The sequence below is a fragment of the Anser brachyrhynchus genome, assembly GCF_964034855.1.
Source record: "Anser brachyrhynchus genome assembly, chromosome: 1".
Lineage (NCBI taxonomy): Eukaryota > Metazoa > Chordata > Aves > Anseriformes > Anatidae > Anser > Anser brachyrhynchus.
The window spans coordinates 189,732,003-189,745,338 of record NC_137694.1 but is presented as its reverse complement, the minus strand read 5'-3'; the positions used below and the strand labels follow the sequence as shown (position 1 = coordinate 189,745,338).

The 13,336-nt window shown below is 40.4% G+C and overlaps 1 protein-coding gene across 10 annotated transcripts in view; it reads left to right on the top strand.

Annotated features, from left to right (window-relative positions):
• Positions 1–13,336, top strand: part of MTUS2 (microtubule associated scaffold protein 2) — a 285,432-nt gene that overhangs the window by 57,186 nt on the left and 214,910 nt on the right. For 4 of the 10 annotated variants that reach the window (XR_013940616.1, XR_013940617.1, XR_013940618.1 and 1 more), the window contains one exon: positions 1–13,336. This exon is cut by the window's left edge and continues 16,683 nt beyond it; it is cut by the window's right edge and continues 13,390 nt beyond it. The exons of the other annotated variants lie outside the window; for them this stretch is intronic. The gene's annotated coding sequence lies outside the window, so the exon portion shown is untranslated. 10 annotated transcript variants of the gene reach the window in all.

Genomic DNA, 13,336 nt, shown 5'->3' with positions numbered 1-13,336 from the left:
TGCTTGGAGCACAAACAGCTTGGTGGGGGACTTGAGAGCAGCCCCCAGTGCATACAGGATCACTGAGGAGATACAGCTGGTATCTTCATGATGGTATGTGGCAGGAGGACAGAAGATAATAGGCATAAGATGAAATGAGAGGTTCAGACCAGGTATAAGGAAAACAGGAGACTGTCCCATGAGACAGTCAAGCTTGTACAGTCTCACTGTCATTGGAGGTTTTCAGGACCAAGCCTGAACAACCTGGTCTGAGTGCAGTGTTGACCCTGGACTAGAGACTTCCAAGATCCCCTCCAGCCTGAATGGCTCAATGATTCATTGACAATGGGCCTTTAAATGAACTCAAAAGATGCTGAAGGATGGATCTTTGCAAAAAAGGGAAGTAGGAACCGCCTGCTTGTATCTGCAAGAAAAGAATACGTTTTTTTTACATCTGACATTATGGTATTTTCTTTCCCATTTGCTTTGGGATTTTTTTTTTGTCGGTCTTTCTTTTTGGATAAAAAATAGAATTATAGATGAGGTTTTCCAAATTTAGGAGATGATTGCTCTCCAGTTTTGGTAATTATTTTATATACCAATTCTTCCAGTCTTTAGGCATAAATTGCAGTACTTCGCAAACAGAAGATCTGACTTATTGTCTGACCTGACTAGTAATGAAGCATTTTGACAGCATCTGGGCTAATTCCCTGCTGTGTAAGCATATGTAGCTTCTTTGAAGTGAATTGCACTACATGTAATTGTACTAGTGGCAAGTTTGGCCCATTTTTAATAAAATACAACTAATAGGTTTTGTGCTTGTAAATTATTTAAATATTCAGACAAGGTCTTGCTGATGAGCAATTATAAGAAAATCTTTCCTCTGACACAAGGAATGTCAGATATTGCCAAGAAAACCAAATGGGTCTAATCTTCAACTCCCAAAGTGTTAAACTGCAAGGCCATCTGCACAATAGATGCAGCACCCTGATTGATGCAAGATCCTTCACCAACTCCACTGCTGTTAAAACACAAAGGCTTTAAGAAGCCTTTTCCTGTCAGTGTTCCAAGATCATAAACCAATTTTTGAGTGGCACCATAGAGCAGGATAGAAATATTTTACGTGTTATTCTCTTCAGGAGCTTGTCTGTTCTGACACTTTCTTTGGATGTTTCTTCCCACCTTAATTACACAACTAAAATGCTTTCAGAGTAGTTTCAGTTTATAAAATCAAAAATGTTTGGATCTCAGAGCTGTGTATGAGGAGAAGGCAGTGCAGCCTAAAAGGCTGTGGAAGTACTTTCCTTCTCTTGGGAAGTACCTCAATGAAAAGTTCATCATCAGGGTCAGATTTTAACTTACGTGGTATGTAGATTGCTATGTAGGTTGAGAAACTTGTTGATCTGTTTTTTTTTTTTTTTTTTTTTACACATAAAAATAGTAGATTGTTTCTGATTTTTGAGTTTTACATGGCACATTATAGAAATTAAAATCTGACTTTCATATTGTTAATGATCCTGTTTTAAAATCAGTGAGTTTTGTATATGCCACTTGTATACTCTTCATTGATGGTAATTTGAGTATCACAAGCTAAACACATATGCAACTTGTCCTTACATCTGCAAAAGTATTCATGTCACTGTCTCTAGCTCATCATATCCAAATCACACCTCCTCAAGTGCACAGGAGAAGGAACATCACTCTGAATTACTGTCAAATCCTGTTTACCATTACAGCAGTAAGATTAATTATTTAAATGTGCAGATTGCACAAATTATACTAGAAAATTGGAATATTCCCAGGCATTGGAACTTGGTCACAGGTACTTTGGGGCACAGTTTGTGAACTAGGGAACCAGGGAAATGCTCTTTCAGAACTTCTCAGTATCTGAGTGAAAATGAGGGTGGGTCCATGCCAGTTATCCTCTGTGTGGCTGAGGACATAGTGACGTGTATTGAAGTTAGGAGTAGTACACTGAAAACTGAGCTTTTACCATACAAGACATTTTTTAATGTCACCCTACCAGTGACCCTCTGTTTAGCTGTCTCAGGAAGCTGTGATATGAGCATAGCAAAAAAATATATAAATAAATTTAAAAAAAAAAGGAAAATGTAGTGTGAAGAGGCTGTAGCTCCGGAGTGCTTCCAAACCCAATGCAGTGATAGTCACTTTATGATTGACAGCTGGGCATATAGGTTGCTGTAGTAACTTCGATATATCAGATTCTCCAAACTAAACCTTTCAATGATACCCAGACGACAATTATGAGCATAGAATATGTTAAAAATCTGTAGCAGATCTATGTGATTCCATTTTAAATGCTATTTTTTGTTTGTGTCTGTACTGCTCAAGGTACTGGGAGTATCCATGGCTCTACTAACAAATGGCACAGGCAAACTGATTTCCTCTTGGCCACATGTTTGTCCCAGTTGGAGCAAGTCGGAGTAATCCACACATTACCAGGGAGTTAACTAATGCTTAAGCAGCGTGGGCAGCTTGGTGCTTGTGCTCATGCCCTGGTCTGTTCCTATTTAGTAGAAGAGAGTCAGCCTTTATTCCTGGCAGCTGTGCTGTTGTGTTTCACTGCATTTCATGGCCAAGCAATTGAACATTAGTCCCTGAAGTGTTTCCAGTTTGCTTTTTGAGTTCGTGTTTTGGTTTCCTTCAGCAGAAACGAAGGCACTTTTTTCAGTTCTACAGATATGGTTTCATCTCACCTGACTTTAAACCATCCAAAAGTTAGGTATCTCCTCCGAGTCCATCATCTAGACTGCTGTGATATTTGAGGCAAAGCATGATGCATTGCCATGTCTTAGAGACCTATCTTAGGAGTGGTTGAATCCCCCATGGAAGTGGCTCATGTCTCTGCTCACTATATGGAGACAGTTAAGATGATTAGCTTGGACTAGACGCCTAAGTTTTAAAATGCTAAAATTAGCTGGGATAAGTCCTACTCACAGCTACTACATTTATCTTCAGCTTCTCTTTTTCTATTTTGTTTCAAATTTCATGCATGTACTCATCAATTTTCCACGTCTTCTAGCTGTTTTTCTTTACATTCTTTGTCCCACATGTACATGTTATTTCCTTCAACTTAAACCTGATCTCTGATTCTGGAATGGCAAATGGGATTCTACAATACTTCTGCTTCAGTCAATTTGCTGAAGCACTGACTTTCTTAAAGCATTTTTGTACTGAAAAAAAAAATAAATCGATAAGTCAATATACGAGGCAGAAGCAATAATGTAAAGGCATCTTGCTAACCTAAAACAAAAGAGCAACATCCAGAGTTGAACGTCATTCAGTGAAAGGGAAACTTCTGGTTTCTAGTTGAGGGAAAATGATATTGGGAGTCTCTGACACCCTGCATTATGCACCCATCCATCAAAGGTAGCCACAATTCAACAAGCTGCAAGAAAAGAGAACAAACTCAGGAGAGCAAGCTCTAGAGAAAATAAGGGACTCTCACCTACAGCTTGTTGGCCATAGTATTTTTCAGTACATAATGAATATGCAGAATCAATCTTTTTAGATGAATGCAAGTGTGAACTTCTGTTGAAATCAGTAGATATTTTTGGGCTTTTTTTAGTGGGGTCAGATTTTTGTGCAAGGTCTCTATCTCCCCTGAAAGAGGGAAAGACAAGCTAATATATCATTTTGTTTGTGGAACAGCCACTAAGTTTGGAGCGTTTCAGCTGGAAAAAGGATATTGGCAGAATGTGGCATTCTTATGGATGAAACTTTATCAGTTCAGTGGTGAATCTCAGGTACACTGTTCTATGATGGATGAGTAGCCAAAGAAGATAGAGTTTGTTTAATGCTTATTTTGGACCTCATTCTCTGAAACTGCTTGACAGTAAATATCTGTTTAACTATATGCAAGTAGTGCTTGGTGAGGAGGAGAAAGGCAGTACTTTGGGATTTAGCTTGCAAGTTTCCTTGTTTCCCATCTATTTTTGAAATGTTATCAGCCAAAGGCAACTAGAAAAAATGGTTTGGGAAGCGTGTAACATAGCTGCAACCATGTTTTTATATAGTGCTTGTTACCGACTTTTTCTGTGCACCATTGTAGCTTCTAAAGGGGTCCTTAAGACATGCTGCTGAGAAATGAGTTGCATAGTTGTTCATTCCAGTCTCATTAAAGACTGTTAGCCAGGGAAGGAGGGAACCCCACAGAGGGGTCCTGGGGAGACTGCAGGTGTTACAGACACTGCAAATTAGACAGGCAGGTGTCTAGGGGAAGGCTTTATGTATTGCAAGGGCTGTATGTGTTGGAGGGGATAAGTGGTGAGAGATCTCACTGCCAGTGCCCTGAGGCAGGCCAGCAGCTGAGGCAGGACCTGCAGAGGGGTTTCTTTACAAAATGGGTCTTCCACCCATCTGCCCTGTGCACTTGTGTGTGCTCTTTTGAATGCCTGAGCCTCTCCCCCCTCTCAGGCACCGTGTCTGGCCTCCAGGTGGGCTGTGGCATGCGCTAGGCCAGGCTACCATAGTGTCCCCATCAGGCCTTTCAACAGGGATAGCCCAGCTCCTCGTAGAGGAGCTTTTGAACCTTCACAAATGGCATGTTGGGGCAGGAGGTAAAATGGAAACCAGCGCCTGACGCAGCCAGGGAGGTGGGTCACGAGATGTTCCTGTGGCTGGCACCTGGGAGCTGGGCCTCAGCAGAGGCTACGCGCTGCAGGGAACCGTTTGCCTCATGCCTGGCTGCCTGTGTGACCTGGAGAGGTGCTACACCTCACGTGTTGCTTTTGCTTATTTGTTTTGGAGGCCTAATATTTGAAATTTGTCATTAATGACACAAAAATTCAGAAACCACAAAATAATCTGATGTCTTAGAGTTGTCTTTGTGTCATTTGTTGCCCGCATTCTGAATGCAAAGGCAAATGTGCAATATTTTTGATCAGTGAATCTGCTGCCAATGTCAAAATATGTTGTGAACCAATAGCCAAACATTGCACAGATGTAACTCAATATGATCCAAACTTCAAGGCCAGAAATACTTGAATGCAAAGATAACTGATGCTTGGAGAAATACCTTAAAACTTTGTTTCCCAGTGCATGTAATATCATTTTCTATCTGTTTGCTGCATAGCTGAGGAATACAAAAGCTAACGTACTGTAAGATTATAATCACATTCATTTGTTTTTCAATTACTGGTAGGTATATTTTATTTCTGATGTTGGGACAAAATCCAGTATTTTTAGTGAGAATGTGGATAATAAAGGTTACAATGTATTCCTCAAAACGGGGGGCTTCTTATTTTTCCTATATTTGACATACAATCACAGATAGCATAACTAGAGGTGTTCTTTCTTTGCAGTGGAATGTGACTTGTGTAACAACATTCTTTAAATGGCTGTTTCTGTTTCAGTGAGAAATAAACATTTGGCAGTGTCCCTTTGTGCCATTTAATTAACTTGAGTCATGTGAGATAAGTGAGCTGGGAGACTGCTACAAATTCTTAAAGCCCACAGCACATGAATAGGACATGCGTGTTGTGGCGCAATCCTGATATTAGGGCAAGTGTTTTTGATGCTGGCTTAGAGGAGCTCTAGTAACATAGGAAGACATCCAGGCAAGAATAAGTTGGCAACATGAGGGAGATGTTATAATACAGCCAAACACACCAGCTACCTCCTCGTGTCACAGTCAGCCTGACTGAGTCCAGTTGTGGTAGACCGGTGGTAGGAGCTAAATGATGTCTTTGCTGATGGATTTCTCATCCCACAAAGGTGCATCATTAGAGGCTTCGGTTATCTTTGCAACTGAGACAAAAACCTTTCCTGTTTTCAAAGTTCCTTTCAAAATGGGGATAGAGACAAGCAATTTCTGGGTGTGGATTTCTTTGTTGGGAAGAGGTTTTTTTATTAACTTATGAGCCAGAGTTTTATTATTTATGCAAACTCATGGAAGCATGTGAACCCCATAATGGAAACAAGCTGACAGATTTCACTCTGTTTGACACCTGCAGTTTGCTGTACCAAAGCTCTGTATTGCTTTAGATCTTGGAGTGAACACCTGAGAAGTTCTTACAGAGGCTTGCTTTCTTCTTGTAACATGTTTTCTGTTTGCCAGTCTCAAATCTGCTTTTTCTCCTGTATCTAAACCCAGAAATCAGGTATGGGAAGGCTAGTCAGCAGTACTACGTTAAGCAGTGAAAAGTCTTAAAGGAATATAGGCATATATTAATATAGGAAATATATAAATATAGGAATATATATTTTTTTCAGGTATGCTCTTCTTTTTGCTTCCTTCAAGGATAATGCTTGATGATGCTTTGCTCCAGAAAACATTAAATTATTAACCTCGCTGATGCAGTTCCCTGGGATACACTACAGGATCCACGTTTGGACATTTAGACAGATAATCCAAGCATTACTCTGTGGAAGATTGTCTGTAAATAATGTAAGAAGAGTAAAGCAAAAGATATCCTCTTACACACATAACTGGTATGAAATGTCAGGGTGGAGCTGGGATGTAGGTGCTTTGATGGCATGTGATTTTGCTTCCCTAAGTCATTTCTACATAGTTTTCATGAACTGATATTATGAAGTACTTTGTGATCTTCTCCTTCCACATATACTTGCTACATGTCATTTTCATCTTACCCCGGGACAGAGCCTCAAGCCCAGTGCTGGAGGGAGAAGCTTCCCCTAAACGCTCAGTAACTCAAGGCTTAGGCATATACAACACTCCCATTATAAGCCAGGCAGAAGTGAGAAAGGGTAGTTGTTCTGGGAAGGAAGTGCTGTTGTTGGACCTCCTGATGGTGCCCCTGGGAGCCTGACTCAGCCAAGAAAACAGTGGCATTTCTGCGAACAAGGACCCCCTGCTATTTGTTGGGATATTCCCATTATATCCCCATCACCTCCCTGCCTGGTTGAGTGCCTCTGTCAGGCAGTCTTCCCCAGCCAGAGCAGCCATCCTGCCCTTTACCAATGCACTTTGTCTCCTTTAGCAAACCTGGTAGCCAATTCATCCCTTCGGGAGGCCTCACCACTGGACTCTGCATTGCTCCTCTTATATCGTTGTGGTTGTCTTAGCAACAGCAAGACTTTAGGGCAGGGGTGAGCTCTGATCTCTCTTCTGTACAGTGCAGTGCAGAATCCACACGGGCATGCAAATGTTTTATGACAATCATTTCCCTTCCTTCAATGTATTATTCTACTTTTCTTTCACCAGCTGAACCTCATTTTGTTATTTGTTGCCCATTAGGATTGCTTCTAGGGAGGCCTGACAAAACTGTTACTGAAATTGTCCACTTAAAGTTATAAATGGTGTTCAAAGCACCCGCTGATTTGTTGAAAAGTGCAGTTTGGTAGTTTTCTAGCCTCGCATTGATTGTGGGATGCTGTCCTGGTGACAGCAGCGTGCAACAACATAAGCACCACTGCTTGTACCAAATGCAATCATCAGTGTGGCATCAGAAATGAAAACCAACTAAGAAAATGTTATCTAGTGGTAGAAAAGTGCTGTTAATAATGAAGGACAAGTATGGGCAGAGAGCAGGACATTATTCCTGAGAGAGCTGGCGAAATGGAGACATAAACTGCCTCTTACGAAGACAGAAATCTCTGTAAAAATAGGTCACATAAGATTGTTTAGTGGGGAAAAAAATAAGTGAAGATGAGACCCAGCATAAATGCAAAGGAAGCAGAATTACTTCAGAGCAGTTTCTGACTTTCATGACACATTTCACTTGCAGTGTCCCCTGCCTTTTCTTGCACCTTGTAATTTAGGACCTCCACTTCTTGCCCTGGCCCTCCAGCCTAGGGGCTAGGCTGCCTCCTCTTGTTTCTACCATTAATAGCTTTCTTCCTGCCTCTAGTCATGCCAGCATGGAGATTGTTTGCCCAGGGTAACATCAGATGTTGGAAGTTTGGCTGGGTTGGCTCGTTTGGTCCAGCATCACCTGTGCTCCTTGCTTCCCTCAATGCTGGCCCTCAGAGTGTAGCACACAGCTATCCCAGCCAGGTAAAACAAGTTACAGGGCTGCTACTGCACCTCACTGGTGAGATGTAATTACCCAGTTGGGAGCCATGGCTCCAGAGAAAATTTTTGTCTTTTTGTACAGAAGAAACAATATTTCTCCTGAGGGATTTCTTTCTTGTGTTGTTCTTCAAAGACGGTGCCTGTGTTGTCTAATCAGCAGTGGGAGTTGCGTAGGGACAGAGAATGTTCAGAGAAGATTAAATCTTCACAGTTTCCAGCTGCTGAAATCTCTCTTTAGCTGTTAATATCTTGACTGAACATTTGTGAACTGTGGTGTGTTTTTTTTTTTTTTTTTTAAGATGCTCATAAATTGGCTGTATTTTGACCTCAGAAGGACAAAAATTACATGCAGGTCGCAAATCATCCTCTGCAAAATGGTAAGAAAGGACATTGAATGAGAAGTTCTAGTGTCACAGAGGTGTCTCTTAGTGCGCGTTAGTCTAGGCTGAACCCTATTTCAGTGAATATTTTTGTAAGGCTCTGGCTGAAAGGGTCACCCACTGCTTAACCCCGGCATCCAAGTAAGCCCTGGGACTTCCCTGAGCCAAGCCCTTGAGTGCTGCTCGCTTTCACCTACCTGGCACAGCAGAGCTGTTGCTCACAGTGTTTCGGATTGCAAGAACTGAAACATTTCTAAATGTGCTGTTCAGGTGGTTTTCCTTTTGGGGCCTCAGTCAGCATGGAGAATGAAAATTGGCTAATCAGTTTTGCTTTTGTTTACAGTCAGTTACTCTCTCTCAAGTGGTATCAGACCTCTCCAAGGTTTGAATTATAAACATTGGGAGACCACGTTTATTTGTTTAGAGAAAGCCATGACTCATATAGAATTAAAAAAAAAAAATCATATGAACATTTGTATTGCTCTCATGGAGTGTAAATTCAAAGTTTTCCATGAGAGCATTTTTTCTAACCATAGCATCTGTCACTCTTTGAAGTTATGAAGATATGTTCATATAGGGAGATAAATATGCATTATCTACGTGCCACTTATGATACTCAGTAGATGATAAAAATAAACTAGAGAAAAAGAAAAATAAATTAATAGAAGATGGAGAAGGTGGGCTGGCAGGTATATTACCGGTGAGAAGAGAAAATAGCAAGACGGGATGACAGCTGAGGACATGCTGCTTGCTTTTTTCAGAACAATCGTTATTTCTGCAGGGAGTACCCGTGCTGTGAGAATCCTCTGCAGCAGATCCTCCGCAGAGGTGAACAGCCCCAGATTACCTCGTCTTCAATGTATATTGCACTACATCCATGTTTCATTTGATTGTGGCTCCTTCAGTTTTCACATTTAAATACAATTCTGGGGGTGCTGGCTGAAGTTTCCTCTGGTCTGTGGACTACAGGTGCCGTGAAACCAATGGGATATTTGTGCCCAAGTTGGCCAGGACACACGGATCTGCACGGCGCAGCCTCTGCCCCAGGCAGGGTTTTGAGCTAGGTCAAAATGTTGAGCTGCAGCAGAAGAGGGATGCTGGGGGCTAAACTCTGTCCAGGGATGATTAGCACAGCATGTAGCTGTGCACGTGAGGAAGGTAACCTTATTAAAGAAAGGTCACTGCTCACACAGGAGTGGGATCACATAACACGACCATGTTCCCTTTTGAATAATGAGAGTTTGGTAAGATGGTCAGGAGCTATTCCAGGGCAGCCTGCTTCAATGCCAGGGAATGGTTTCATGCATGTTTAATTTAATTTTATATTAAAAAAATGGTGTGATTTTACCACTGCATAGATGTAGTCTTGGTGGTTTATGTATAGAACTGCATAAAGGAGCACCATGTGCCAGGTGCTCTTGGACCAAAGCTGTGGGAGCTGATGGTAGTGGGCAGCACTGGTGCTCCACGTAGCAATCCAGTGAGGGAGGGTCACCGTTGGAGCAAGCCGAAACAAAAGCAAAACAGAAGTTAATCTGCACAAACAGTGCTGAGGGTACAAAACATGGGATTTATTTCCACTAATTAAAATCATGCGTAACACAGGCATCTGTACCAGAGCTGTCACCCCGAACTGTGCACTCCCTTCCTCCCCCTACATTTGATGAGGAGACATTGGCAATTTTAGAGCCGCATTCATCTGTGACCTATTTTAGTTAAGAAGAGATGACTCCCACTCCAGAAGTTACTGCTTTTCCCTCATGTGGACAGAGGGAGTTTAGCCAACTGCCTCATACATATTTACCTGCACTGTAAATATCTAACATGAGTTCAGATTAATCCTGCCCTGGAATATCTATTGATTGTGTCTTATGACTCTTAGCTTAGGAGTTCCTGAAAAGCTGCCCAGGTCTTCCTTCCAATCCTGTATTTCTCAAACTCTGTAGAAAAATCCAGCCCGTTAGTTTTAGGTTACAATTTTACTTACAGAGGAGAAAAGGCTTTGGCATGCTGAGCACGTTAAAGGCTTTCTCGCCACCTGAGAAGTTTACATAATGATTTTTATTTGTTACATGAATTGTTCTGTATATGAAGGCACTTCCTCAAACCCACGTAAAACCAGTGTACCTAGCAACAAAAACACAAATACCCTGCCTTTGATATCTGCAAGGGAGTTAAAGCAATTACTGTTAATCACTCACAGATATGGAAATGACTTATCCAAGCAAAAGAGAAAAGCCATTTCCCAGTCAAAGATACAGTGCTTGAGTTCCTTTTTAGCTACACTGGTGCAAATTGGGAGTTTTTGGTGTCAATTACATTTTGTCTGGATTTTCACTGACTTAACAGAGATAACAATCAGGCCCCCTGGCTTCTAATCAAGTTTGATATTACCCTGGTGAGTTGTTATAATCCCTGAAATGGCACCATGTGTTAAGAAATCAATTGCGTTATGAAAATTACTCAGCTTTTCGGTGGTGCTAATGTAATCTGGTCTAATTGTCTAATTTTACCTACTAAATAAAGAAAATATTCAGAATTCTCTCCAGTGGAGATTCATATTTGTAATTATCAGTGTAAAAAAGAAAGACAAATATTTTCCATCAAGGACAAGAGTTTTCAATGTGCAACATAGAATAACTAGTCACTAGTAAGTACATTGTCTTAAAAAATGTAGTTAAATTAGCATAAATACTCTTTGATTGCAAACATCTGAAGAGCATTATGTAAGGACAGAAATATGTAAGTTACTGTACCAGTGAAATAACAGAGAGAATTTATATAGCTGGTGTAAGAACTCTGTTGCTGCTATCTTTGCATGGCACTCATTGTTTTAAGTTAGCACTACAGCTTTTGTGAGTTGAAGTACTTAGCATTATGTTTTTTGGGGGATATATTGAACCAGAAATAGTAAGTAAATAACAAATATTTACTTTTATGCTGACTGGTTAAAGGTGAGTTGCCTTCTTCTCCATAAGTTGTTCTTGAAAGTTATGTGGAAAGTGCAAAGATCTGGTTAAAGTATTTACTGTATTTTTTTTTCTTAGCACTTATGAATATCTATCTGCTTTGATTACTTAAGAGGGGGATTCCATACTTAGAGAGGTCTTGATGTTTTGGAGAATTTTTTCAGAGTTTGGGCTTCTGAAGACAAAATCTCATTTTTTTGCCTTTGTATTGTTCAACTCAAAACAATTGGTAAAGCCTAGAATGAATCTTTTCAGAATTTTAGTAAAAATAAATAGAAAACAAGAAGTTGACAAATATTTCCACCTTTTCCTGTTAGACGCTTCCCAGAGAGCAGAACCAAGCTCAGAGTTTTTTAATTCAGTACCTTGAAATAATGCACTATATGAAATGAGCTGTTTGAAAAAATAGTATTAATTGGTTTATGGTTCTCAAAATCTGGTCCAAAAGATCACACACGATACCTCTGAATTAGGATTTTTCTACTTGGATCATGATTTGATTGAAAAGAGAAAAAACAGAAGATTTTCATCTTTTCTTCTGTAAGTATATAGCCGGACTGGTTTTGCTTTCATACGAGTACACAGGTGGCTCCAGAGACACTCTGTTTTCCTGTCTGCTCTACTTTGTGCACAAATGGGGATTTTTTTCTGACAGGAACCCAGCGCAGGTAGCATGGGTTATTTCTGCTACTGCATGCCTGTGATTCAGCTGGTGGAAGATGAGCATAATTGAGCAGTAGTCCTAAAATTCTGCTATGCCCAGAAGTTGTGTGTGTGCGCTTCTCAGAAACAACTGCATCTGGAACACATTTTTGCACACTAAAACTTTCACGCTGGAAGAAAATAGCAAAAATAAGCATGCTCCCATACATAGTCAGTAGGCAGCTGTTCACTGTTAGGGCTAACAAAAATGCAAATTTTGGTCATTTGGGAATATCTTGTTATCCTTGTATCACAGATTTGACTGTGTCTCTAAAACAAAAACAGTAGATGCAGTTCACTTAGGTGTGGTTGGCTATCCTGCAGCTAAGACGGATAGTTACGTGTTTATTTTACAAAGAAATACCAACGTGAGTCACTGGACATTTTACTTTGTGCTTGGAGTACTCTCTGCGGTGCAGAAATGCCTCAGAGCACAGTGAGTAGAGTTGCTTGCATAAGCCCTGAAAGGTGACTGGGGCATTCAGAAGTACTATGAAGTGAGAAACTTGCAATAGTTTCTTTTTTAGAGAGCCACATTACGTTGCAAATGACCTGTCATGCTTTTCACTCTGCTGGTGGGTCACAACACAGCATCATCCTGCCTCACTGAACTGCTATAACATGTACCAATTGACTGCCATATATGATGTAAGGTGTGGCTGCAGGATATTAAAATGACAGACAAGATACTGTCTGCTTACTGATGTGCTGGATATCCCATTGGATTTTTCAGAGAAGGGAAAAGCTGTTTTATTTCTCACACACATTTATTTTATGTTGAACTAATCCAATCTATAAGAAATGCAGAAGAAGAATTTCTGCTCTCAAGACTGAGAACAAGGTGAGAAGCAAGCATACCCACACATTAAGATTCTTCTGTAGTCGTGTGTGTAATAAGAAAGACCAGATTTGTTGCACTGGGGAAGCCCTTCACACAGATATGGATATACACATTTTCAAAAAAAAAAAATCGGTATTATTGGCATCACAAACCGTTTGGACAAGTTTGTGCTTCATAAAACCTGTCAAAGCATACCATCAAAACAACAGATATTTCATGGACTTTGGATAGTATTTTGTGATTTCTTAAATCCTTCAAGGCACAATCTGTTTGTAGAACTAGACCTGATAGGAGCTATTAGGAGTAGCAACTGGTAACGTTCTTCCCCCATATACTTCTCGCACATTGATCAGTTTATTATCTGCTTGTGTTGTGTTTTTTACTTTGTTTCCTGTCTTTTTTTTCTTTTTTCTTTTTTTTTTTAATGAGGAAAAATATGGTGTGTGGGAAGGAGACATTAATACTACTT